At 37.0% G+C, this 27,592-nt stretch overlaps 1 pseudogene; it reads right to left on the bottom strand.

Moving 5' to 3' along the window:
• Window positions 1–14,740: 14,740 nt before the first annotated feature.
• LOC109269490 (elongation factor 1-alpha 1-like) lies at window positions 14,741–25,771 on the bottom strand (annotated as a pseudogene).
• Between the last annotated feature and the right edge of the window lie 1,821 nt (window positions 25,772–27,592).

Genomic DNA, 27,592 nt, shown 5'->3' with positions numbered 1-27,592 from the left:
ATATGAGTAGATACTTATCTGATATTCAAAATCAGTCAAAAAAATTACCTAACGTGAAACATGAAGATAATAGTGTAAAAAAAAGTGAATCCAAGAGTTATGACACATTATAAAACAGTCTAAGATACATATAATTGTAGTTACAGAAGGAGAGAAAGAGGTAAAGCAGAAAAAAAATTTGAGGAAATCATAAATGCGAACTTTCCAAATTTAATGAAAGAAAATAAACCATGTATCCAAGAGCTTTAGACAACCCCATGAAAAAAAAAGAACTATAATAATAATAATAATAATAATACATAGTCAAACTGCTGAAGGGCAGCCAAAGAAAGTTAAGGGTATAAGAAACATTACATACAGAGAAGTAATGATAAAAATAAGAGAAAACTTTTAATTAAAATGATACAAGCCAAATTTTCAATGGAATGACGTATTTACTAAAAGTAAAATACTAAAAGAAAGAAAACTGTCAACTCTAGATACTATATCCATAAATATAGATAAAATATAGATAAATAAATAAATATAGATAAATAAAAAAGTATTATTCTAAAATAAACTCAAATAAAAAAAAATTTCAAACAAACAAAAGCTGAGTGAATGTATTTCCAGCTGATTGTGCTACAAGATATACTCATGAGGGGCTCGTGGGTAGCTCAGTTGGTTAAACGTCTCACTTCAGCTCTGGTCATGATCTTGTAGTTTGAGGGTTGGATCCCTGCATTGAGCTCTGCGCTGACAGACCCTGGAGCCTGCTTCAGATTCTGTGTCTCCCTCTCTCTGCCCCTTCCTCTCTCTCTCTCTCTCTCTTACAAAAATAAATAAATATTTTAAAAAAGATATGTTCATGAATTTTCTTAAGTAGAAGCATTATAATTGCATATTAAAGTATTGATTTGTACAAAAAAATTAAGAGTGGTAGAAATGGTAAAAATGAAAGTAAACACAAGAATCATTATTTCCTGGGGTGTCTGGGTGGCTCAGTCGGTTAAGCATCTGACTTTGGTTCAGGTCATGATCTCTGGGTTTGTGAGTTCAAGCCCCATGTCGGGCTCTGTGCTGACAGCTCAGAGCCTGGAGCCTGCTTCGGATTCTGTGTTTCCCTCTCTCTCTTTCCCTCCCCCGCTCGTGCTCTGTCTCTCTGTGTCTCAAAAATAAATAAGCATTAAAAAAAGGAATCATTATTTCCTTAGTTTTCATTACTTCAAAAAATCATTTATCTAATGCAAAGTAGTAATAATTTATTGTGGGTTTCTAAAATATTTAGAATTAAAATGTGTGATAAAATGACATAATTTGTGGGAGGGGAGAAAAGAAAATGTTTTTCAATGCACTAGTGTAAAGTACTATAACATATTTATATTTATATACTTACATATACTTCTATATATTTACATATATTTAGTACATATGCCATGTATGACACATATATGTCTACTCATGATATTAAAATCTACTGGATACTTCCTTCTTTTTTTCTGTTGAGACATTACTTTTCCTAAAGAGGTGTGTTAAGTTCTTTATCTATATGATATCTTATTGCTTTCATTCAATGTTTCCAATGGGTTTTATTCACTTTTCAATTTAAATTTTATTTCTTTTTTTTTTTTTTTGCTATTTTGTGGTCATTGGATGGACAAATAGTTGAATGTTACACTTGCTATTGTTATCCTTTCTCTTGTTGTATTTCACATTTCAAATGTGTACTTACTGTTTTCCATATTAGTTTCTTAAACATGTTAACGTTTATGTCCTCTCTCAAATAAGCGAGAGTTTTCACTCATAGGAGCTTCCCTTATTCTCCTTTTTCCCATGCCCAGTGTTAAGTTCAAAGTTTATTTATTTATTTATTTTTTTTCAATATATGAAATCTATTGTCAAATTGGTTTCCATACACCACCCAGTGCTCATCCCAAAAGGTGCCCTCCTCAATACCCATCAACCACCCTCCCCTCCCTCCCACCCCCATCAACCCTCAGTTTGTTCTCACTTTTTAAGAGTCTCTTATGCTTTGGCTCTCTCCCACTGTAACCTCTTTTTTTTCCCCTTCCCCTCCCCCATGGGTTTCTGTTAGGTTTCTCAGGATTCACATAAGAGTGAAAACATATGGTATCTGTCTTTCTCTGTATGGCTTATTTCACTTAGCATAACACTCTCCAGTTCCATCCACGTTGCTACGAAAGGCCATATTTTATTCTTTCTCATTGCCACGTAGTACTCCATTGTGTATATAAACCACAATTTCTTTATCCATTCATCAGTTGATGGACATTTAGGCTCTTTCCACAATCTGGCTATTGTTGAGGGTGCTGCTATAAACATTGGGGTACAAGTGTCCCTACGCATCAGTACTCCTGTATCCCTTGGGTAAATTCTTAGCAGTGCTACTGCTGGGTCATAGGGTAGGTCTATTTTTAATTTTTTGAGGAACCTCCACACTGTTTTCCAGAGCGGCTGCACCAATTTGCATTCCCACCAACAGTTCCCGTTTCTCCACATCCTCACCAGCATCTATAGTCTCCTGATTTGTTCATTTTGGCCACTCTGACTGGCGTGAGGTGATATCTCAGTGTGGTTTTGATTTGTATTTCCCTGATGAGGAGTGACGTTGAGCATCTTTTCATGTGCCTGTTGGCCATCTGGATGTCTTCTTTAGAGAAGTGTCTATTCATGTTTTCTGCCCATTTCTTCACTGGGTTATTTGTTTTCTGGGTGTGGAGTTTGGTGTGCTCTTTATAGATTCTGGATACTAGCCCTTTGTCCAATATGTCATTTGCAAATATCTTTTCCCATTCCGTTGGTTGCCTTTTAGTTTTGTTGGTTGTTTCCTTTGCTGTGCAGAAGCTTTTTATCTTCATAAGGTCCCAGTAGTTCATTTTTGCTTTTAATTCCCTTGCCTTTGGGGATGTGTCGAGTAAGAAATTGCTACGGCTGAGGTCAGAGAGGTCTTTTCCTGCTTTCTCCTCTAGGGTTTTGATGGTTTCCTGTCTCACATTCAGGTCCTTTATCCATTTTGAGTTTATTTTTGTGAATGGTGTGAGAAAGTGGTCTAGTTTCAACCTTCTGCATGTTGCTGTCCAGTTCTCCCAGCACCATTTGTTAAAGAGACTCTTTTTCCATTGGATGTTCTTTCCTGCTTTGTCAAAGATGAGTTGGCCATACGTTTGTGGATCTAGTTCTGGGGTTTCTATTCTATTCCATTGGTCTATGTGTCTGTTTTTGTGCCAACACCATGCTGTCTTGATGATTACAGCTTTGTAGTAGAGGCTAAAGTCTGGGATTGTGATGCCTCCTGCTTTGGTCTTCTTCTTCAATATTACTTTGGCTATTCGGGACATTTTGTGGTTCCATATGAATTTTAGGATTGCTTGTTGTAGTTTCGAGAAGAATGCTGGTGCAATTTTGATTGGGATTGCATTGAATGTGTAGATAGCTTTGGGTAGTATTGACATTTTGACAATATTTATTCTTCCAATCCATGAGCAGGGAATGTCTTTCCATTTCTTTATATCTTCTTCAGTTTCCTTCATAAGTTTTCTATAGTTTTCAGCATACAGATCTTTTACATCTTTGGTTAGATTTATTCCTAGGTATTTTATGCTTCTTGGTGCAATTGTGAATGGGATCAGTTTCTTTATTTGTCTTTCTGTTGCTTCATTGTTAGTGTATAAGAATGCAACTGATTTCTGTACATTGATTTTATATCCTACGACTTTGCTGAATTCATGTATCAGTTCTAGCAGACTTTTGGTGGAGTCTATCGGATTTTCCATGTATAATATCATGTCATCTGCAAAAAGTGAAAGCTTGACTTCATCTTTGCCAATTTTGATGCTTTTGATTTCCTTTTGTTGTCTGATTGCTGATGCTAGCACTTCCAACACTATGTTAAACAACAGCGGTGAGAGTGGACATCCCTGTCGTGTTCCTGATCTCAGGGGAAAAGCTCTCAGTTTTTCCCCATTGAGGATGATGTTAGCTGTGGGCTTTTCATAAATGGCTTTTATGATCTTTAAGTATGTTCCTTCTATCCTGACTTTCTAGAGGGTTTTTATTAAGAAAGGGTGCTGAATTTTGTCAAATGCCTTTTCTGCATCGACAGGATCATATGGTTCTTATCTTTTCTTTTATTAATGTGATGTATCATGTTGATTGATTTGCGAATGTTGAACTAGCCCTGCATCCCAGGAATGAATCCCACTTGATCATGGTGAATAATTCTTTTTATATGCTGTTGAATTCGATTTGCTAGTATCTTGTTGAGAATTTTTGCATCCATATTAATCAGGGATATTGGCCTGTAGCTCTTTTTTTTTACTGGGTCTCTGTCTGGTTTAGGAATCACAGTAATACTGGCTTCATAGAATGAGTCTGGAAGTTTTCCTTCCCTTTCTATTTCTTGGAATACCTTGAGAAGGATAGGTATTATCTCTGCTTTAAACGTCTGGTAGAACTCCCCTGGGAAGCCCTCTGGTCCTGGACTCTTATTTGTTGGGAGATTTTTGATAACCGATTCAATTTCTTCGCTGGTTATGGGTCTGTTCAAGTTTTCTATTTCCTCCTGTTTGAGTTTTGGAAGGGTGTGGGTGTTCAGGAATTTGTCCATTTCTTCCAGGTTGTCCAATTTGTTGGCATATAATTTTTCATAGTATTCCCTGATAATTGTTTGTATCTCTGAAGGATTGGTTGTAATCATTCTATTTTCATTCATGATTTTATCTATTTGGGTCATCTCCCTTTTCTTTTTGAGAAGCCTGGCTAGAGGTTTGTCAATTTTGTTTATTTTTTCAAAAAACCAACTCTTGGTTTTGTTGATCTGCTCTACAGTTTTTTTAGATTCTATATTGTTTATTTCTGCTCTGATCTTTATTTTTTCTCTTCTTGTGCTGGGTTTAGGCTGCCTTTGCTGTTCTGCTTCTATTTCCTTTAGGTGTGCTGTTAGATTTTGTATTTGGGATTTTTCTTGTGTCTTGAGATAGGTCTGGATTGCAATGTATTTTCTCCTCAGGACTGCCTTCGCTGCATCCCAAAGCGTTTGGATTGTTGTATTTTCATTTTTGTTTGTTTCCATATATTTTTTAATTTCTTCTCTAATTGCCTGGTTGACCCACTCATTCGTTAGTAGGGTGTTCTTTAACCTCCATGCTTTTGGAGGTTTTCCAGACTTTTTCCTGTGGTTGATTTCAAGCTTCATAGCATTGTGGTCTGAAAGTATGCATGGTATAATTTCAATTCTTGTATACTTATGAAGGGCTGTTTTGTGACCCAGTATGTGATCTATCTTGGAGAATGTTCCATGTGCACTCGAGAAAAAAGTATATTCTGTTGCTTTGGGATGCAGAGTTCTAAATATATCTGTCAAGTCCATCTGATCCAATGTATCATTCAGGGCCCTTGTTTCTTTATTGACTGTGTGTCTAGATGATCTATCCATTTCTGTAAGTGGAGTGTTAAAGCCCCCTGCAATTACCACATTCTTATCAATAAGGTTGCTTATGTTTGTGAATAATTGTTTTATATATTTGGGGGCTCCCATATTCAGCACATAAACATTTATAATTGTTAGCTCTTCCTGATGGATAGACCCTGTGATTATTATATAATGCCCTTCTTCATCTCTTGTTACAGCCTTTAGTTTAAAATCTAGTTTGTCTGATATCAGTATGGCTACTCTGGCTTTCTTTTGGCTTCCAGTAACATGATAGATTATTCTCCATCCCCTCACTCTCAATCTGAAGGTGTCCTCAGGTCTAAAATGAGTCTCTTGTAGACAGCAAATAGATGGGTCTTGTGTTTTTATTCATTCTGATACCCTATGTCTTTTGGTTGGCGCATTTAGTCCATTTACATTCAGTGTTATTATAGAAAGATATGGGCTTAGAGTCATTGTGATGTCCGTAGGTTTCATGCTTGTAGTGATTTCTCTGGTACTTTGTCTCAGAGGATCCCCCTTATGATCTCTTGCAGGGCTGGTTTAGTGGTGACGAATCCTTCAGTTTTTGTTTATTTGGGAAGACTTTATCTCTCCTTCTATTCTAAATGACAGACTTGCTGGATAAAGGATTCTCGGCTGCATGTTTTTTTCTGTTGAACACATTGAAGATCTCCTGCCATTCCTTTCTGGCCTGCCAAGTTTCAGAAGAGAGATCGTTCACGAGTCTTATAGGTCTCCCTTTATATGTTAGAGCACATCTATCCCTAGCTGCTTTCAGAATTTTCTCTTTATCCTTGTATTTTGCCAGTTTCACTATAATATGTCATGCGGAAGATCGATTCAAGTTACATCTGAAGGGAGTTCTCTGTGCCTCTTGGATTTCAATGCCTTTTTCCCTCCCCAGATCAGGGAAGTTCTCAGCTATAATTTCTTCAAGTACCCCTTCAGCACCTTTCCCTCTCTCTTCCTCCTCTGGAATACCAATTATGTGTATATTATTTCTCTTTAGTGCATCACTTAGTTCTCTAATTTTCCCCTCATACTCCTGGATTTTTTAATCTCTTTTTCTCAGCTTCCTCTTTTTCCATAATTTTATCTTCTAGTTCACCTATTCTCTCCTTTGCCTCTTCAATCCGAACCATGGTTGTTTCTATTTTATTTTGCAGCTTGTTTATAGCATTTTTTAGCTCCTCCTGTCTGTTCCTTAGTCCCTTGAGCTTTGTAACAATAGATTCTCTACTGTCCTCTATACTGTTTTCAAGCCCAGCGATTAATTTTATGACTATTTTTCTAATTTCACTTTCTGTTTTATTGTTTAAATCCCTTTTGGTCAGTTCATTAGCTGTCATTATTTCCTGGAGATTCTTTTGAGGGGAATTCTTTCGTTTCGTCATTTTGGATAGTCCCTGGAGTGGTGCGGGACTAAGGGGAACTTCCCCTGTGCTGTTTTGAATAACTTGCGTTGGTGGGCGGGGCCGCAGTCAGACCTGATGTCTGCCCCCAGCCCACTGCTGAAGCCACAGTCAGACTGGTGTGTACCTTCTCTTTCACTCTCCTAGGGGTGGGATTCACTGTGGGGTGGCGTGGTCTGTCTGGGCTACTTGCACACTGCCAGGCTTGTGGTGCTAGGGATCTGGCGTATTAGCTGGGGTGGATCAGCAAGGTGCACAGGGGTGGGATGGGTAGGCTCAGCTCCCTTATCCTTCGGTGATCTGCTTCGGGAGGGGCCCTGCAGCACCGGGAGGGAGTCAGACCCGATGGAGGGATGGACCTGCAGAAGCACAGTGTTGGGTGTTTGCCCGGTGCAAGCAAGTTCCCTGGCAGGAACTGGTTCCCTTTGGGATTTTGGCTGGGGGATGGGCGAGGGAAATGGCACTGGTGACTGCCTTTGTTCCCCGCCAAGCTGAGCTCTGTCGCCTGGGGCTCAACAACTCTGCCTCCCGTTGTCCTCCAGCCTTTCCGCTCTCTGAGCAGAGCTGTTAACTTATAACCTTCCAGATGTTAAGTCCCGCTTGCTGTCAGAACAGACTCCATCTGGCCCCTCTGCTTTTGCCAGCCAGATTCGGGGGCTCTGCTTGGCCTGTGCGTTGCCCCTCTGCCGGCTCCCTCCCGCCGGTCTGTGTAGTGTGCACCGCCTGGCTGCCCTTCCTACCCTCTTCCATGGGCCTCTCATCTGTGCTTGGCTCCAGAGAATCCGTTCTGCTAGTCTTCTGGTGGTTTTCCGGGTTATTTAGGCCGGTGTGGGTGGAATCTAAGCGATCAGCAGGACGCGGTAAGCCCAGCGTCCTCCTACACCGCCATCTTCCCTCCGAGGGCTTCAACTTCTAAAGTTTAAACATTCTATTATCATGCTTAAGTTCTTTTTATATTTTTAGAACCAGTTCTTTCTTCAACAATAAACTTTTCAAATGACTTATCTACCATTCTTCACTATAACTAATATTCCTCCGAGGAGTACATCCTGAGGGTCTAATTGTGTTTTCTTTTCTTTTCTTTCCTTATATATCTTTTTTTTTTACAGCCTATGAATCTTTTATAACTGACAACTTAATCTTTCTTTTGTTTTATGACATTTTCAGCTAGAATTTCTTTTATTTTTTATCCTTCATTGTATGTTTTCCTTTTATTCAGGATCTTTGGTGATATGCATATTGGCTTTTCTTTTTTTTTTTAATATTTACTTATTTTTGAGACAGAGAGAGACAGATCATGAGCAGGGGAGGGACAGAGAGAGAAGGAGACACAGAATCTGAAACAGGTTCCAGGCTCCAAGCCATCAGCACAGACTGCGATGTGGGGCTCGAACTCACAAACCATGAGATTGTGACCTGAGCCAAAGTCATACACTTAACTGACTGAGCCACTCAGGCACCCCTACACACTGGCATTTCTAATTCTAGTTTCTGTGTTCACTCTTGAATTTTCTTAGAATGTAATTTCTCCTTGATTCAGTTTTGGCAAATTCCTTGACTTGATTTTTCAGCTTACACGTTTTGCCACTTGACTATATCCATTTGACTCTTCAAACTATCTAGTGAGTTCTTTATTTCAATAATTTTTATTTTATACTCAGATTGCTGCTTGTGTCATCTTTAAAGTCTTCTAACGCTGTTTTATGTTTTTCTTTAAGGATATTGTCTGTTTTAAGTCTTTTCTGCACCATTAACTCTGCTTTCTTGGTGGTAGGTTGTTCAGTGTACTCTCCTACTTTTATATGATTTCCTATAAAAATCAACATAAGTGGGGAATGACATTCCTTAAAAGCACCTTTAGCTTGACTGGGATACCACTGTTTTAAAACCCAACATAGTTAAAGTTTTGGATTGTTTTTCACTTTTAAAACTTTACATTGGGGCACCTGGGTGGCACAGTCGGTTAAGCGTCCGACTTCAGCCAGGTCATGATCTCGCGGTCCGTGAGTTCGAGCCCCGCGTCAGGCTCTGGGCTGATGGCTCGGAGCCTGGAGCCTGTTTCCGATTCTGTGTCTCCCTCTCTCTCTGCCCCTCCCCCATTCATGCTCTGTCTCTCTCTGTCCCAAAAATAAATAAAAAACGTTGAAAAAAAAATTTAAAAAAAAAATAAAACTTTACATGTATGTATGCTGAATTTTAAATTCTATACCTCCATGTGTTTTAAGGGTGCTCCATTTCAATATACAAAATATATCTCATCTTAGTTTTTGAAAACGTTTATATTCATGCAAATTATACTAGCACATTTCTTTAAAAAAAAGTGTATCCTTTTGTTGGATTTTACAAATAAGCATTTTTGTGACTTTGTTTTGATTTTTCCCCAATTAATTTAAATAGAAATAAATAGAGTTGAAAAGAGAATTGACCTCTCACACACTTAGAAAGAGATTTATTGCATCTTGTGGATACCGCTTAGCTGGAACCGTTCTCTCAATGGGAGGGAAGATAAAAACAAACAAACAAACAAACAAACAAACAAGAATTATCTTCTCTTGCAGAGATGTGTCAAATTAAATGTGCTAAGAGATGTGGTAAAGAATGTGAAGAATTAAAAATAATGCTTGGCTATTAGTGTTTTCTTCCTACTTTTGTTTACTCCTCTTGAATTATGCTTGATATTATTTGGGTATCAAGTTTTCTTATGGTTTGCAGTGAAGTCAAAATATATTTTACACAAATAAAAGAAAATATGGGGAAAAAGGCAGTGAAAACATGGCTCAGGGATAATATCCAAAGCTTATTTGTTTGTGAGATTTGGGGGCTTTGTAACTTAGAAAGCTCCTTGTGATGTATTAATTAACTGAAAACAGGAACGTATTGTGTCCAAACAGTGCATATATTGAGAGGGTGCCGTGTGCTGGGAGGGCCTAAGCAGGCAATTGTGTTGTGAAACCACAATGAAAAGACTCAGGCAGGAAACAGCTTTCCGAAAATTGCACCTTTTGATGTGTTGGTGACACGAAATTGATGGAGTTCGGTGGAATAATGACTTTAAACATTAATCCTTCCTTTCCTCAGACAGGCAGTATCTTGAGGTGCTCATTAGGTCTCATATGGAAAGAGGATTTAGCAAAAAAAATTTTTTTTACCTTTCACAAAACTGCTAAGTATTTTTGATATACATGATTATTCTGCTTGGGGGTTATCTGGAGCTGGTAAATCTGGGAGGAAGCAGGTCAGAATAACACCACTTGACTCCATGAGAATCTATACGGTGAGGTGCTATGTGGTGCATGGTGCACACTAACTCAGTGCTGACTGAGCCTCTGGTATTAATTTAATCTCAAAAGCAAAGCTTTTACGTTTGATCCACTGGCCTTCTCTTCACTACCTTGCAGCCAAAAGCTTTCTTTTATAATAACTGGGATTCTAGGTTCCTGGGGTGCCTCTGATATCATGGCTTTTAGAGGAACACCACCAGAAATGGTATAGTGCAGAGCAGTACAAACACAATGCTTTCAGTTAGTGTGCATATACTAGTTAGTTGCCAAGAGTTTTCAGATCAGCTTTAAGGAAGGTTGGTAGTTGTTTATTTTTAATGTTTTCACAGGGAATTCAATTTTCTTTTCCATTTGCAGCATTTATGAGAAAGGTATATAGGTGCCAATTACCTTTCCTATGTAATAAAGATTGGATAGTTGTTAAGTGAGTCAACATACCATCAAAGCCTCATTAATGAACAACTAGATGGCTGAACTTCATGCCTTTCCTTATACTATGTCTTAACTAATGTTGAAACAGGTGTTTGAATAAGAAAACTACTTTTGTGTGTGTATCTGTGTGTCTCTCTCTTTGTGTTTGTGTGTGTGTGTGTGTGTGTGTGTGTGTGTGTGTGTGTGATTTCACTGATGCATGATTCTCTAATAAAAAGAGTCATCATGTGGTGCAATCTAGCATTTTAGGATTAATACAGCCAAGACCAGGAATTGATTTAGGGTTAGAATGTATGAAAACATGGAAAAGGAGGGCTTGAAAAAGCTGGCTATCAAAATTTTAAAATTAAAGGTTTTATGATGGGCTAATTTTTAGATGGCTGTTTGTACTTCCAAAATAGTAGTAGAATTTTCCTTGCCTCAGACCTTGAAAGTGACCTTCCCCAGAAAGAGGATGGGAATGGAAGTTTCAGGAGTAATCTTTCTGCAAATAAATGGCCTATCTGACCTAATTGTGGGGTCTTTCTGTCTCTCTTTCTCTCTCTTTTCTACCACTTGGAGAAAAGCTGCGTGGGAAGCAAAAATTCCTCTTCTCACTATGTTTTGCACATTGTCAGAATTTATTAACACAGTATTTTCAAAAGAATGACAGGGTTATTAGACATTTCATGGCAGAAACTCAAAAACAATTCTGCATCCTGTTTGGTCAAAACTTGTAAAATTTTCAAGAACCACAGAAGCACAAGTGGCCTTCCAATGCATATGTTAAAGGCAGACCTGCCAAGATGATAGAACTTGAGATTGAAAGAGAAAAATGGAAAGTCAAGTGTATAAAGTCATATTATGCATTAGCATGTGTGGGGGGTAGATGCTATTATAATTTACGATAAACAAAGGCTCACAAAAATCCACAAATACCTTCATTTAGAAGGCCTAACCTATGGACACCCCATATGGAACATGGTCTGTGTCTATACCATGCCAGAAAAATTAAATATTTAAAAATAATATGAATAAATTTTGAAAATTTAGTCAGTAAATTGATTGATTATTTTTGCCTTTGGTATGTAAAAAAACTTGTCTATCCTCTTTTTTTTTTCCTAATGTTGACTAATAGTTTCATTGAATCAACTTAATTTGTATGTATATTATTCAACAATATGAATACAAAATAGCATTATTTATTGGCACACTAGTAGTTAAAGAGTCTTTGTTATCTAAACAGAAGCTATTGTGTTTCTTTAACTGAAAGACTTAGCTTAAGTTTTAGAGTTCAGTTTTCTTTTTACCAGGTTGCTATGAGCTCCTAGTGAAATTTCCTTTACCTTCCATTCTCTGGTTTCAAATAGATTGCTTTAGAAAAATCTAGGGGGGCACCTATGTGGTTCAGTCAGTTGAGCATCAGACTCTTCATATAGGCTCAAGTGATGATCTCAAGGTTCCCCCAGACACTTTGTGAGATCGAGCCCCAACTCCCCGCCCTTGAGCTCTGAACTGGCAACATGGAGCCTGCTTGAGATTCTCTCTCTCCCTCCCTCCCTCTCTCCCTCTGCCCCTAGTCCACTCATGCTTTCTCTCTCAAAATAAATAAACATTTTTTTTTAAATCTATGGAAAAATTAATCTGAAGAATAATAAAACAAGTTAAAATACATAGAATACAGGGGGACCTGGGAGGCTCAGGTGGTTAAGCCTCCAACTCTTGATCTCAGCTCAGGTCTTGATCTCACGTTTGTGAAATAGAGCCCCATGTCGGGCTCTGCACTGACAGTGTGGAGTCTGCTTGAGATTCTCTCTCTCTCCCTCTACCCCCCCACCACAACAAATACACTTTAAAAACATAGATAAAATACAGGTCACTGTTCAGCTTGAAGGGGAAAGGAGGGGATATTTGTTTTGCAGATGTATATTTATGTCCATATTTACATATTTCCCATGTATTAATTCATTAAATATTTAGTAAGTACTGATTTGTCTTGACCACAAGGTCTAGACCCTTACAGATACAGGAAACACAAAGATAAATATGACTTAGTTTCTATCATCAAGGAAAATGAGGCAAACAGTAGGAGAAAGATAGAAAAGAAATTTGGGAAAAGAAGGCTTAATTAACTTTATGACATAAGCCCATGTACATTAGAGTGGAATACCAGGAAGGTGGTGGACGAATCCACCAGGCCTTTTAAGGGGTGGAGCTGATCAGAGACACCTCAGTGATGAGGTATTTTGTTTGATTTTGAGCTGAAATCTATGGAAGTGTATGACAGGCCAAGAAAAGGGCACACTAGAAAAAGTCAGGTTAGTTTTACCATTATGGTCTAGAGCATAAGAACATACCTACAAGTGTAGGATGAGACAGTAAGAGAAAATACAGAGGTAAGATCTTAATTCATATAGAATGATTGTTAGCTTATGTCTGCAGCCAAGACCAATCATATGACAAAATTATGAAATAATGGATTTTCTTTTGTTATCTAAACTGCAGCTCTGCTGGTGAGACGCCCTATTTTTATAACCCAGAATTTCTTGCTACCAAGAGTGTTGTAATCTGTCAGTCCCCTTTCGAATTGCTTGTGCTTGGTTCTCACTCCATCCCATCTCTTCTACTTTGTGCTCCATTGCTTCTCACTTAGTGGTTGATGAAAAGCAATCTCATAAGCTAATTCTTACTAAGGTTTAATTACTTAACAGCTTGATTATTAAATCTCTAAGGGTATTTGGATTTTGAATAGAGGACTATTGGATGTTGTCTTAATTCAATACAATTAATGAGTGGGTTTTTTAGCAAAGGAAGACGTTTTGTTGGGGCACAAAAGGCAACAGAGAGGAGTATTCCAGAAATATTTTGTATTTTTGAGGAATCGCAAGCTCCCGCAGAAAAAGTATTGTATTTGGAGTTAAAATCCCATACATGCCACACCAGCTAAATTGTTCCTTTGGGTAAATCACTTTATGTCTTTGAGTCTCAGTTTTCTCATCTTTATAATAGAACAGTTATACTAGGAATGCTAGGATCAATTGAGAAGTAGGAAATTCTTTATGACATACAAATGTACATTATTATTATCATTCAGAAAAAAATTAGATTTACCTACATTAAAATAATTTTTTATTCCTAAGGTTTTGTTAATTCAATCAAGTGCCTATAAGGACAGCCACTAAAAAGATAGCTGGATTTGTAAATAATAAAGTTTATCTTGTATACATGTATATGAGCTTTCAAAATATATTGTTTTCATCTTAAAAGTTTTTTTTAAATAATCAACAAAACATGGAAAGAGGAACCCGTGAATAAGAACAAATTAAGAAATAAAAATACAGTATGGCCTTAAGGATGGCTCTAGGAAGAATAAAGATGCAAATTAATTCATAATTATAAAAATACAAAAGGAAAGTAAATGGGAATTTAAGTTGTTTATAGAATCAAAACACATGGTTAGATGTAGATATCTTACTTAGCACATATCATATAATTAGTATACAATAAGAAGAAAGGTAATTATTTAAATCCTATTGTCAAAGGTGGGAAAAAAAGATACAGTATTATTGCACTATTACAGGTAAAATAAAGTGATACAATCTACCAGGCAATTTGAGAGTCCTGATAAAAATTTAACATGCATGCATGACCCAATTAGCTTTGGGGTTTGGGGCTTTTTTTCTCATTAAACTTCTGTTTTAATGGGTTTCAAAATTCTGTGACAGATTTTTGGTCAAGTTGTCTCCATTAAAAAGTATGGATTTAAAAACTAATAGGTTGAAAGTGACACACACACACACACACACACACACACAAAACCAAATGGTGCGCAAAAGATTCTCCTTTCCTTCTGAAGGTTTTATGATATATTGCTATCATTAACCAGTCATTTACTATTAAACTTAAATGGTCAGTTGACACAAACAGCTCTGAGATGGTTCTTCTACCAGTTATTAAGACTGAGGTGGGGGTACCTGGGTGGCTCAGTCAGTTAAGCATCTGACTTCGGCTCAGGTCATGATCTCATGGTTCATGAGTCTGAGCCCTGTGCAGGTTCTGTACTGACAGCTCAGAGCCTGGAGCCTAGTTCAGATTCTGTGTCTCCCTCTCTCCCTGCTCCTCCCCCACTTGCACTCTAAAAAATAAACATTTAAAAAACTTTAAAAAAGAGACTGGGATGGCAGGTATTGGAGATTATATTTATTTAGCCTTCTAAGCTTTCTGAGCAGACTTGGTGACCTTGCCAACTCCAGCTGCCTTCTTGTCCACTGTTTTGATGATACCCATAGCAACCGTCTGTCTCATGTCATGAACAGCAAAATGGCTGAAGTCCTCAACACACATAGGCCTACCAGGAGCCATATCAATGATGGCAGCAGCACTAGATTTCAGGAACTTGGGGCCATCTTCAAGCTTTTTTCCAGAACAACAGTCAATCTCCTTCAGCTCAGCAAACTTGCGAGTGATGTGAGGTGTGTGACAATCCAGCATAGAAACATATCTATCACTGATTTGGCCTGGATGGTTTAGGATAATCATCTGAGCCATGAAGCCAGCTGCTTCCCCTGGTGGGTCATTTTTGCTGTCACCAGCCACATTGCCACAATGAACACCTTTGACAGATATGTTCTTGACATCGAAGCCCATGTTGTCCCCAGGAAGAGGCTCACTCAAAGCTTCGTGGGCATTTCAACAGACTTCAGTTGTAACATGGACTGGAGCAAAGGTTGACCACCATGCCTGGTTTAAGAATACCAGTCTCCACTCAGCCCACAGGGACAGAACAAATATCACCAATTTTGTAGACATCCTGGAGGGGCAGACACAAAGGCTTGTCAGCTGGATGAGCTGGTGGCAGAATGCAATCCAGACTTTCAAGCACTGTGGTTCCACTGTCCTTGCCATCTTTATGGGTGACTTTCCATCCCTTGAACCAAGGCATGTTAACACTTGGCTTTAGCATGTTATAACTATTCCAACCAGAAATTGGCATGAATGCTACTGTGTTGGGGTTGTAGCCAATTTTCTTAATGTAGGTGCAGACTTCTTTAATGATTTCCTCATAACTCTTCTGGCTGTAGGGTGGCTCAGTGGAATCCATTTTGTTAACACCAACAATTAGTTGTTTTACATTCACTGCATAAACCAGAAGGGAGGGCTCACAGATCTGCCCATTCTTGGAGATACCTGCTTCAAGTTCACCAACACCAGCAACAACAATCAGGACAACACAGCCTGAGATGTGCCTGTAGTCATGTTTTTGATAAAGTCTCTGTGTCCCGGGGCATCAATGATGGTCACATAATACTTGCTGGTCTGGAATTTCCAGGGAGATATCAATGGTGATACCACGTTCACGTTCAGCTTTCAGTTTATCCAAGACCCAGGCATTCTTGAAGGAGCGCTTTCCCATCTCAGCGCCTCTTTCACATTTTTTTTTTTGATGGTTCTTTTGTTGCTACCATCACATGTGTGCATCAGATGACCAGTAGTGGTAGACTTGCATGAGTCTACGTGTCCAATGACAACGATGCTGATTTGAGTCTTTTCCTTTCCCCATTTGGTTTAGGTTTAGAGGTGGTTTTCATGACACCTGTGCTCTGGAAGCAAATCCTTTGGCTGCTGTTAATGTTTTTGTTTTTCATACAAGTATGTGAGTGCACAAGGCATCTTAGTTTCTAACGGTGATTGTTTAGAGACAACTGAATATCTTTCTGTAGAGAAATCTTTAAAACAATTTCAAAACAGAAAAGGAGAGAATGCAACAGATAAAGTTCTGGTAAAAGAGCAGCTACCTCACAAAAAGCTCATGATTTTCGGGCAGAAGAATATTGCTTGTGAGCTCACTGAAAAGTGGATGCAACTGGAGAGACTTCATACATGATATTTTGGAAATCATTTGGAAAATGCAAGATAAAACAAGAGAAAATTAAGTAATTGCTCTCCTTTACATAAAAGGGGATTTGTGGTTTCTAGACTCAATAAGCATAAGTATGAGATCTATTCCACAAACCTATATCATGAATTTTCAGATATGTATGTTGTTATCATTTTGATACGTTACTAAGACATTTTTGTTTAAACTAATGTGATTTATTTTCTTGACAGATTTGTTAGGCTGGTGGATCAAAGAAATGCCACACACAGCTTATATTTTCACTCAAGCAAGGCATTTGGCAAAATCTCTGATTCTCTGAGATCACTGGGGAGTAAGGTCTTAACAATCACTTAGGAAATACCTTTGGAATGTGAATGTGGGACACAGAGAAAGTATCATTGCTAGTAGTATGGGCAGAATGTAACCAACAGAGAAAATACAGGCAGTGAGCTAGCATCTAAACTTTGAAATCAAACCTGAATATGAACCCAGGTTCAGAAAATGCCTTACCTATTCAATGATCTGTCAATTTGGTGTTGTTTAATCTCTCTCCAGCCCTCAGTTTTTTTCTTATGTCATTTGAGAATTAAAACATTGCCTACCTTAAGGTCATTGGGAAAACTCAGAGGACTGAATGACCAGTAAGTGCTTAGTAAGATGACCAGCATCAAGTATTATGATATTAAAATGAATACACAGAAGATACAATTAATTAGAAGCACTTGGGCAGAGTAACAAAGAGTCTTTATGTCTTTCCACAACAGTAGCAGCAGAGGCAGAAAAAATTTGAATTACCATAATATCATATACTGCAAGGAAGAAAGAAGGATCTTCCCAAGAAGGATGATGAGCACAGGACATTCTCCTTTGGACTAAAGAAAATTGGAATTGAGACACGCTATTGATTATTTACAGAAATCTTTATTTTTTTCTCTAAGACGCTTGTTGTATAACTTCTCAGTTTTCAATATTTAACATCTACTACAAGTACACTTCAAATAAATATTCAATATCTAACATAAATTCGGAATATGTGTTTCTTATCTCCTAAGAGAGTGTAACATAATTACTAAATAAAAACTCAAAAGGATGAATTGTTTCAAACTAACAAAATAAATATAAAAGTGTGGTGAAATGTTGCCACAACTTTAGGCAGGGTCCTCAACTTCTTGTGACTTTCTTATTGTTGTTTATATGTAGATAAAATTAGGGATAATTATGTGATTTTAAATAATTTAATCAAGATAAAATGATTAGCATGGTCATTGGCTAACAATGAACAACCATGAAAATGAATGCGGTTTTCATTATTATCAGATGAAGAAATTAATAAACACCTAATATTTAGAACAGAGAGGAGTGGTTCATTTTAAAACCCTAAATAGGGGACACCTGGGTGGCTCAGTCGGTTAAGAGTCCGACTTCGGCTCAGGTCATAATCTTATGGTTTGTGAGTCCAAGCCTGGCATTGGGCTCTGTGTTGACAGCTCAGAGCCTGGACCCTGCTTCGGATTCTGTGTCTGCCTTTCTCTCTCTCTGATCCACCCTTCCTTGTGCTCTGTGTCTCTCTGTCTCTCAAAGACAAATAAACGTTAAGAAAATTAAAAAAAAAAACAAACCCTAAATATTGTACTCAATGGCAAGTGCACTGTGATCCAAGAGCATAAAAACACAGTGAAATACATCATGGGATCTCTTATTGTATTAAATAGAAGTATGGTGTTTTCATTAAGAGAAATAATTGTTTCACTTTATACAGTTAAGATATCATCTAGGAAATTTCATTCTGGTAGTAATATTTAAGAAGGACTTGAACAAACAATAGAGATAGCAAAGAAGCTGGAGCATTTAATGACTTGATTTGGAAAAGGGAAACACTGAAAGGGAAAAGTAATGCTTATCTTCTGGTATCTAAAGAGTTCGTACTGGGAATGTGCAATAAATTAGGATTAAGTGGAGAAAGTTGTAGGAATCAGATTTTGAGCAAACATACAGACAAATATCTAGTAGTAGATTTGTCTGACAGCTCAATGATGTTTTAGGGATTGGAATCTTCATTTTTGACCAGCTTTTAGTGATCTTCTTTCATACGAAATAAGGGAAGGTGGTACACAAGATGCTTGCTACCAATTTCCCATTCAGAACCTAAGGCATATATTCTCAGCCAGCCAAGGACTCTTCCTCACTGGAGCACAGGTATCCTTTAATCTATAATCCTGATAGAATCCCTTAAATGGCATTTTAGACAGCGACTGCCAATCACTTAGTATGCCATTTCTGTCTAAATGATCTCTAAGGTTATTTAAATTCTAATACCTCATGATATTAGTGTTTAGACCATATTTTTTCACATAGAATACAGGTCATTATGTCTGCCATTTACTTATATAAAAATAAAGGGAGTAAAATTTTCAACCAACATTGTAATGTCTTATTCCTAACAATAAATGATTTTGAGATAATTCTCATTTCTCAACAGAACCACCAGATGGTATGTTTTCTAGACAAGTCATATTTATAACAATGTATTTTTACATTTTGCAATACAACATAAAGCCTAATAATAAGATCTGAATTCTGCAAATACTAGACAAATCTGCAAGTATAACATTCTTCTCTCCTAGCGAACATCCTGTGAATTCATAAATATTTACATATTACAAGTTATAATTATGTAGCACTGGGGAAAAGGGAAAATGTAACTGTATATTTATATCTATAAGAATATAAAAGAACATTCATAAATTACAAATGTGCATTGTTCTAAGAAAAGTACCTACTGAGCTTTTGTATCTTAAGGCCAATACATAAGACATGTCTCTCCATCCCCCCCAACACTGGAATAAAAAATTATAATTGTAAGTTTGAATGACTATTGATTGCTTATTATAGTTTCTATTAATAGTTATAAATGATTATGTATGAGCACATCATTGTAGGTATTTGATAATGTAGAAGGGAAAGTTTGTATTGCTACAGGGATAATCCTCCTTAAGAAACTGACAAGCATTATTATAAAAAATACTGCAAAGTATGTATTTGCTCTAAAACAATTACCTAAAATAGTGCATTTAAATGCTATCTTCTTCTTGCTTTTCATACTAGGCATTCCACAGTAAATTCTATATCACAGATTAATCTGCCCATTAATAAATTTCTGCTAAATAAAAGTGAATTTTTTAGAAATCTGTGATGCATATAACAGATTAGCTTTGAGTTATTCCAAAGCTTTAAAAAATGAAAAGTAATAAATGTTCCCTACACTTTCGCATTATTTTCTACAGAAATAATCATCATTTACATTTGTTTTTTATTTTAGTTTTCATATGCTCCTTTTCCTACCATTTTCACTACAAAATGTTCCAACAATTTAATTATTTCATACCTACATTTTTATGCACATCTCTGCAGGTACATTTATGTATTAGAGTAAATTCAGGTCTTAAATAGTCTCACCTCTGAGGTTGACAGCTCTTATGTGGCAGTGACCTCCAGTCATCTGATCAAATTTTGGGTTACTTACTAGTTATAATCAAATATATTCTCATCTCTTATTTGAACAAATCATACAGAAATTGAATACAATTTTTATGAACACTAGCAATATGTTCACTTCCCTGATAATTTTGACATTAAAATTCCATCTTAATAATCCCATCCTTCAGGCTTTGCAGACTCTTAAGGTATTAAAGCAAAAATTATCCTAAGCAGTTAGATTATAATGTATTTAAAGATTAGACATTTCATGTTGAATATTAACTGCTCCACTTCCCAGGAAAAGAAAACTATGCTGATTTTCTTCTTCTACAATTTATACATTTCAAAGGCCAGCTATCCAAGTTTCAAATCATATTGCAGGAAAACATACTTAAAATGACTTGAATGTTCCATAGAGTTTCAAAGTATAAGTAACAGCATATTAAGATACATTAGAAATATTTACAGCAATTATTTAATTTTATTTCAAAATAACATACCATAGAGTTATTAAAAATTTAACTATAGCCAATACTTCATAGATAGAATATTACTTAACTAAAGTTGTTAAATTCTCTATTGAAAAAACTAAATATGCACCTTGTTAGGTATTAGGTAGATATTTATTGAATATGCCCTTTGTAATGTAGAATGAGAGAAATTAAAGACAAATGTGAACTAGCAGATGAGGAAATGACCTATTGTATTGTTTCTTAGGATTAAAGAGATAATGAAATGTCATCTATTACTTCTTTTTACTTCTGGAAATTATTAATATGATCAGTTCATAAGGATGAAAGCCTGTCCTAGTTTGAATTTCTCTAAAGAACAAAATTTTGAGCCCATCCGTACACTTCATAAGTGGTAACTTAAACAAAAGTCAACATTTTTTTTTTTCTAAATCTTGTCTTGGTTCTTTGGCCAAGGTTCTAGAAGGTATGACAAACATGTTCAGGATGACAAACATTTACTCACATACAACTTAAAGAAAAAAAGGTGCTATGAATGTTTGTGCCTTTCTCACAAATTAATATTCATATATTTAAACCTAATTTCCAACATGATGGTATTTGGAGGTGGGCTTTGGGTGGCCATGAGGATGGAGCCCTCATGAATGAGATTAGTGCCTTTGTATAAGAGACCCCAGAGAGCTCCTTTACCACTTCTACTATGAGTGGACATGGTTAGAAGATGTTATTTATAAACCAAGAAGTGGGTCCTTACCAGATACTGAGTCTATTGGAGCCTTGATCTTGGACAGCCTCCAGAGCATGAGAAATGTATTTCTTTTGTTTTTGGTATTCAGTTATAGCAGCTTGAATGGATGAAGGTAGAAGGCTTGCAAAATAATAAAGAACATGTTTCCAGTAGCCCGTGTTTCCTGCTTCTGTCACTTCTGATCAAAGGAGAGAAATAAGAAGGATAACTTGGATAGAAATATCTACAACATATACCCTTTGGCACAGTATATGCCAATGACTTACATTAGGACCTTGGGTTGCAAGTAACTCGTTCTGTGAGTGTTCCTCAAAACAATCAAACATTTCTATTAAATTTTAACTTTATAAATGAGTGATGTCTTGCAATACGAGTAGTACATGATACCAAACATCACATGATCATGACTGAACCAATGGTTCTCTCTCTCTTATTGTGGGATTGTGGGTGATTCCCTCCCGTGCTCAGATGCTCAGTCTCAGGCTACAGTGTTGGGCAGAAATCGGTGATTTTTCAGAATGTTGGAAGTTGCCCACAACTGGCAATAGTGTATTTTTGTCACTTTAAAGCATCTATGGACAGTCTCTTGCTTTTCTATACAGGAGTAAGCTTAGGAATGCTTTGCTTCATTCTACGTCAGGCTGCCTGAAGATATAGACCCTTTCCTTTACTACCTTATTGCCAGTTACATTAAATATAGTATATGATAGAGTTTATTAATACTGTACCTTAGTCAACATCCATGTGAGCTTATCCAATGGCTCTTAAGCAGAAAAAGGTTGAAAAGAAAGGTGGTAAGAAGAAGGAAATGATTATGGTGGAAGTTAAGAAGGAAATCATCAAGAAGTACAAACAAGGTATGTGAGTGGCCAAATTGCAAGAAGTCTACATTGACCATTTGCACAATGTTAAAGAAGAAATAAGAAACAAGAGGGCTAGATGCAGCTCAAGGAGTCATGAGAATATCAAAGCAATGGCCACATTTCTAGAAGATGTAGAAAAGCTGCTTCTGGTTTGGATAAAGGAGAAGCAAGTAGCAGGTGATACTGTGACTAAGAACTTTATTTGCAAGAAGGCAAAGGCCTTGTACACTGACCTGGTAAGTAAACTGCCAGATACGTCAACAGAAAATGAAGAAGGATTCAAAGAAAGCAGGGATGGTTTGATAACTTTAAGAGGAGAAGTGTTGTGAGGCATGGCAAGGCTGTGAGTTCAGATGCTCAGGCAGCTGATGTATTTGCTACTGAGTTCCAGAAGCTCATGGTGTTTGGGTGTTACCTGCAGGAGCAAGTTTTTAACTGTGATGAGACAGGGAGTTTTGGAAAAAGATGCCAAAGTGGACCTACATTACAGAAGAAGAGAATGCAATGCCTGGTCACAAGCCCATGAAAGACCATCTCACTCTCTTGTTTTGTACTAATGCAAGTGGGGATTTCAAAGTCAAGCCCTTGCTCATGTATCATTCCAAGAATCTATGAACCTTCAGGAAATGCAAGGTGCAGAAGAGTTAAACGTTATGTAGAGGTCCAACAGCAAGACCTGGGCCATTCCTATCTTGTTCATTGAGTGGATCAACAAGGTCTTCTGTCCTTCAGTGAAGAAATAGCTTTTAGAAAAGAATCTGCCACTCAAAGACTTGCTGGTTATGGATAATGTTCTTGCTCATCCTCTAGGCTTTGAGAATGACTTACTGGAGGAATTCGAGTTCATTAAAGTCAAGTTTCTTCCTCCCAACACCCCCCCCCCAATCCTCCATCCCATGGATCAGCAGGTCATTTCAAGCTTTAAGAAGCTTTATACCACATTTCAAACTTTAAGAAGCTTTATGCCAAAGTACTATTACAGTGAAAAGTTCGAGGTGACCAAAGGAACAAACCTTACCCTCCTAGTTTTGGAAAAATCATTTCCACATCGTGAACTATCTCAAGATCATTGATAAAGTCTGGGATGTGGTCACCAACAAAGCCCTCAACTCTGCTTGGAGAAAACTGACCTGACTGCATTTTTGGATTTGACTTAGAGGGGTTTGCTCATGAACAAGAGCCACCAGTTGTTGATAGAATTGTGCCCCTGGGGGAGAGCTTGGGGCTGGAGGTGAATTAGGATGGCATTCAAGTGCTGGAAAAGGAACATGGCCAAAAGCTGACCACCCACGGACTGATGGAGCTGTGTTGCGAACAATAGCAAGAGGTTATGGAGGAGATCTCATCTGCAGAGGAGGAGGAGAAAAAGGCAGAGGAATCCCTCACTTCAAATGAGATTGGAGAGATGTGTAAAAGGTGGGAAACACTGCAAAATTTTGTAGAAAATCACCATCCAAATAAGGCTGTAGCGGTGTGGGCAATGAACCTGTTTAACAACAAGGCAATGTCACATTTCCACAAAAATCCTCAAAAGGAGACAAAAGCAAGTGTCATTGGATAGGTTCCTTGTTAAAGTTACATGAAAAGAAAAAGATTCCATTGAGTCAGTAGATAACAGTGATTCCATTAGTGATAGTGAAAGTCGTCATACACAATAACCCTCCTGCCTTGTCTCCCTCATATCAGCCATGAAGGTTTCCAAAGGTAAGTGCAGGTTAATTTGTTTATTTTTCTTTATATTTTGTATTTTCTTTACTATTTTGTATTATATTACAGTATTGTAGTCATTTGTGTGTGATTATTTTGGATTGAGGAACGAATCATCTGGATTTCCATTATTTCTTATGGGGAAATTTGTTTGATATACAAGTGCTTTGGATTACAAGCATGTTTCTGGAACAAATTGTGTTCGCAAACCAAGGTTTTACTATATCTTATTTTGTACCCATTAGCAAATATCTTCTATTTACCAAGTTCCATTTCTCATCATTCCCCAAAAAAGATAAAGATAATAATTCTTCATTTTTTTACTTATATATGTCTATGCAAGTGTGTGTGACAATTAAATAGCATAAAATCTCATTTTATATTGAGTTGACTTTATTTCAACTGCTAATTATTTTGTTTTTGTTTCGGCTCTCCTAAAGGTATATTCTAAAGCCAGATTAGTGTGCAGGTTGTTTGTTTGGGAGGCTGTGACAAGAAGTACCTGAATGACAAAGGGAATGAAAGAGCAGGAGGAAAGATGTTTTAGTTCTAGTTTACTGTGTAGCAAACCACTCCAGAATTAGTGGCTTGTATTCATTTATATTTACTTATATATATTTTTTATTTGTTAATTATTTTTTTTTATTTATATCTAACAATTATGTGTGTTGATTGAATGAGATCAGCTCTGGTTTTTCAGTCGGTCTCGCTTGGGACTTCTCAAGGGGCCTCTATCACTAGAGACCTCTGCTGGAGTCTTAGGACAGCATGATATGATTAAGCTGGCTCTCTGTAATCATAGGGTCTCTTATGTTTTATGTGATCGGTCTCTCAACATGATGTTTCCAGTAGTATGTTGCATAGTCACACTTCTTATACGGCATCTCAGGATTTCCAAACGTGCTAAAGAGGAAGCAGACATGTCATTGTGAGAGGTGGGTTTCAAATTGCAAAGTGTCACTTCCATCACTGGATGGAAGAGGAGACTACTCAAGGACATGCATACTCAGAAGGTTGGTTCTTTGGTGGTTTTCTTTGGAGCTTCATAGCTACAAAAAGAAAGTCAGTACATTGGAGGTAAATCAAAAAGTTTACTGTGGGTAACAACAGGATGAGCCCTTCTGGCGATAACTGGAATACATATAGAACTATCTTAGAATTTCCTCCCTTGAGAGCTGCGGAATATCTACTAATTTTGGAGGGGGACTTTGTTAAAGCAACATTTTTGAGTTGACAGAAGGCACTGGAATACAAGGTCCTACGGGGATAGGGGAATAAATGTATTTTGTACAACTTACAAGTATAACAAAATTGAACACTCAGACCAAGGAACAAACTTTATCAGTTTTTTTTAAAGTCCTTGTGTTTCTTCTCTCCATTCATATTTCCTCCCTACCCCCAATAGAATAGCCACTATGATAAATTTTGTTGTAATCACTTCTTTGCTTCAGAAAAAAAATATTTCTTCAACAAAATTTGTATTCATAAAAATTACACTGCTTAATTTTTATCTATTTTGTAAATTTATATCAATGGAAACATACAATTTCTATCTTTTTGCAACATGTTCATTCATTGTACATTGTTTTTCACATTCATATGTTTATGCTTAAAACTGAGGTTCATTTGTTTTATTTGCTCTGTAGTATTTCATTACATAGATCCATTTTACTGGTGAGCAATGTTTTCACTGAATCCCCCAGAAAATAAGAGAGCATGCCTTCTGTTTCTTTACTGGGAGGTGGGATGTAATCCCATGAAGGCCCCGATGGTGGGGACGCAAGTGAGACAGGAAAGGAGTGTAAGCAGATGAAATGGGGCAATGTTGAGCACTCCAGAACTTTGAAAGAAAAAGGCATCCAAGGTGTCTCTAGACATGTTGAAAGTTGCCTCTGCTCCTCAGAATGATCTGTTCGGAAATGGGATAGGATGAACAAATAATTTATCAGCATCTTCTCGTTACCTTTATTATTGCTCAGAATTTACCTCACAGGGCACTAACTCCATAGCACTTCCAAGTTTGGGTCCCTGTCCTCTACAGAAAGATGCTGAGGATGCCAGATTTCAAACTCCACAGGGCACATACTCATGGACGTCCAGAAGTAGTGAGAGACCCCAGATCCTCCATGGAGTGTGCTGGGTTGAGCTTTGATATGATATATTTATATTACATGAGTAAATGAATGCATGCAACAGTTTTTAATAGATAACTTCAATAAAGTTAGGGGATTTTCAGTGTTTTTGTTGCTTGTTAACATTTTATCATAAAGGTATATACAATATTATTGAAGAGTTTCATTCATCTATTGAGAAATCATGTTTTTTCTCATTTAAGATGTTAATATGATGAGTTATATCATTCCACTTATAACTTGAAAGAACTCTGCATTTCTGAGGTAAAAATAATTTGGATATGAATCCAAATTATTGGATATGAGTGGTATGCCACTCATACCTTTTTTCAAATTCACATTAGTGAAATTCTCTTGGTGGTCAACTCTTTTATGTGATATACTAATATTACACACATGTTCTTAAAAATCTATTTCTCCTAGGTGTGTAATTGGAAACAGCAAGTTTAGCTTTTGTTTTGTATACACAGTTTTGTGTATTCTTTCAACATAAAATGATGCCAAACATCAATTTAATTGCCATTTTATTGTTCTACCAGTCTGTTTTTAAATTTTTTTATTAGTTTTCTTTATTTTTGAGAGGCAGAGAGAGACAGAGCACGAGTGGGGCAGGGGCAGAGAGAGAGGGAGACACAGAATCAGAAGCAGACTTCTTGCTCTGAGCTGTCAGCGCAGAGCCAGATGCGGGGCCTAAACTCATGAACCATGAGATCATGACCTGAGCCGAAGTCGGACGTGCAACCAACTGACCCCCCCAGGCGCCCCAACACCAGTCTGTCTTTAAAATCATATTACTAATAGTATTTTAAGAATCTTCTCAGCTTATTTGCTGATCACTATCTAGTATGAATTTCTTTCATTTATCTTGCTTGGGTTCTATTTGAATTTCTGAATATGTGGCTTTGTGTATTTCATAATTTATGAGAGATTATTAGCCATAATTTATTCAGATATTGCCTCCTCCTTACCTATTGCTCCTTTTTAGAACTCTGGTTATGCTAATATTTGAGCCATCTCATTCTGTCCTCCCATCTCTTATACTCTTCCCATATTTCTTCCTCTGTATCTCTCTTGGCTACATTCCAGATAATTTTCATACTATTTCTTCCTTCATTGGATCTAATCTGTCCCTTGAATAGCTTATATTATAATGGTTTTTTTGTAAAGAGCTATTTTTAATATTTTAATTTAAGCCTGCATGATGCGAATTTTCAAGTTTCTGTGTTATTTCCTTAGGCTTGTGTTATATAAAATTGTTTTATAATCAATATCTGATAATTACAATATTTGAATTATTTACTAGTATCTTTTCTATTGCCTGTTTTTGGTACTAGTTCTTATTCATAGTGTTCTATTTCTGTGTGTGTGTGTGTGTGTGTGTGTGTGTTGTGTTTTTATAATTATTTACTGATATTTCCTTTGGCATATTATCCTGTAAAGTGCTTGTCACCTGGGTTGAAATTGAGTTCCTCCACCCAATATCTGTATTTTCACAATGCCTTTCTATTGGGGGCACTGCTATTTCAAGATTATTTTAAATTAAATTATTTACTTGAGACTTTTCATGTCTCAAGGTTTCAGAAAACAAACCTGCATGAGAGCCAGTTTAAGATTATGAATTCTATGGGAATAGTATTTCCCCCACAAGCCAGTGTCAACTTTGACACAGGTAACTCTCCTTGCTGGCGCTTTCTTCAAGCTTAGATTAGTTTTCATCCCTTCTTCTCATATAAGCATGACACTTTGGGTCCCAGATTTTTATTCAGGTATCCTATTAGA

Source organism: Panthera pardus, unplaced genomic scaffold, assembly GCF_024362965.1.
Source record: "Panthera pardus isolate Hobbes unplaced genomic scaffold, ASM2436296v1 HiC_scaffold_10, whole genome shotgun sequence".
Classification (NCBI taxonomy): Eukaryota; Metazoa; Chordata; class Mammalia; order Carnivora; family Felidae; genus Panthera; species Panthera pardus.
Note: the sequence above shows the minus strand (reverse complement) of the source record. Positions and strands in the feature narration are given on the sequence as shown.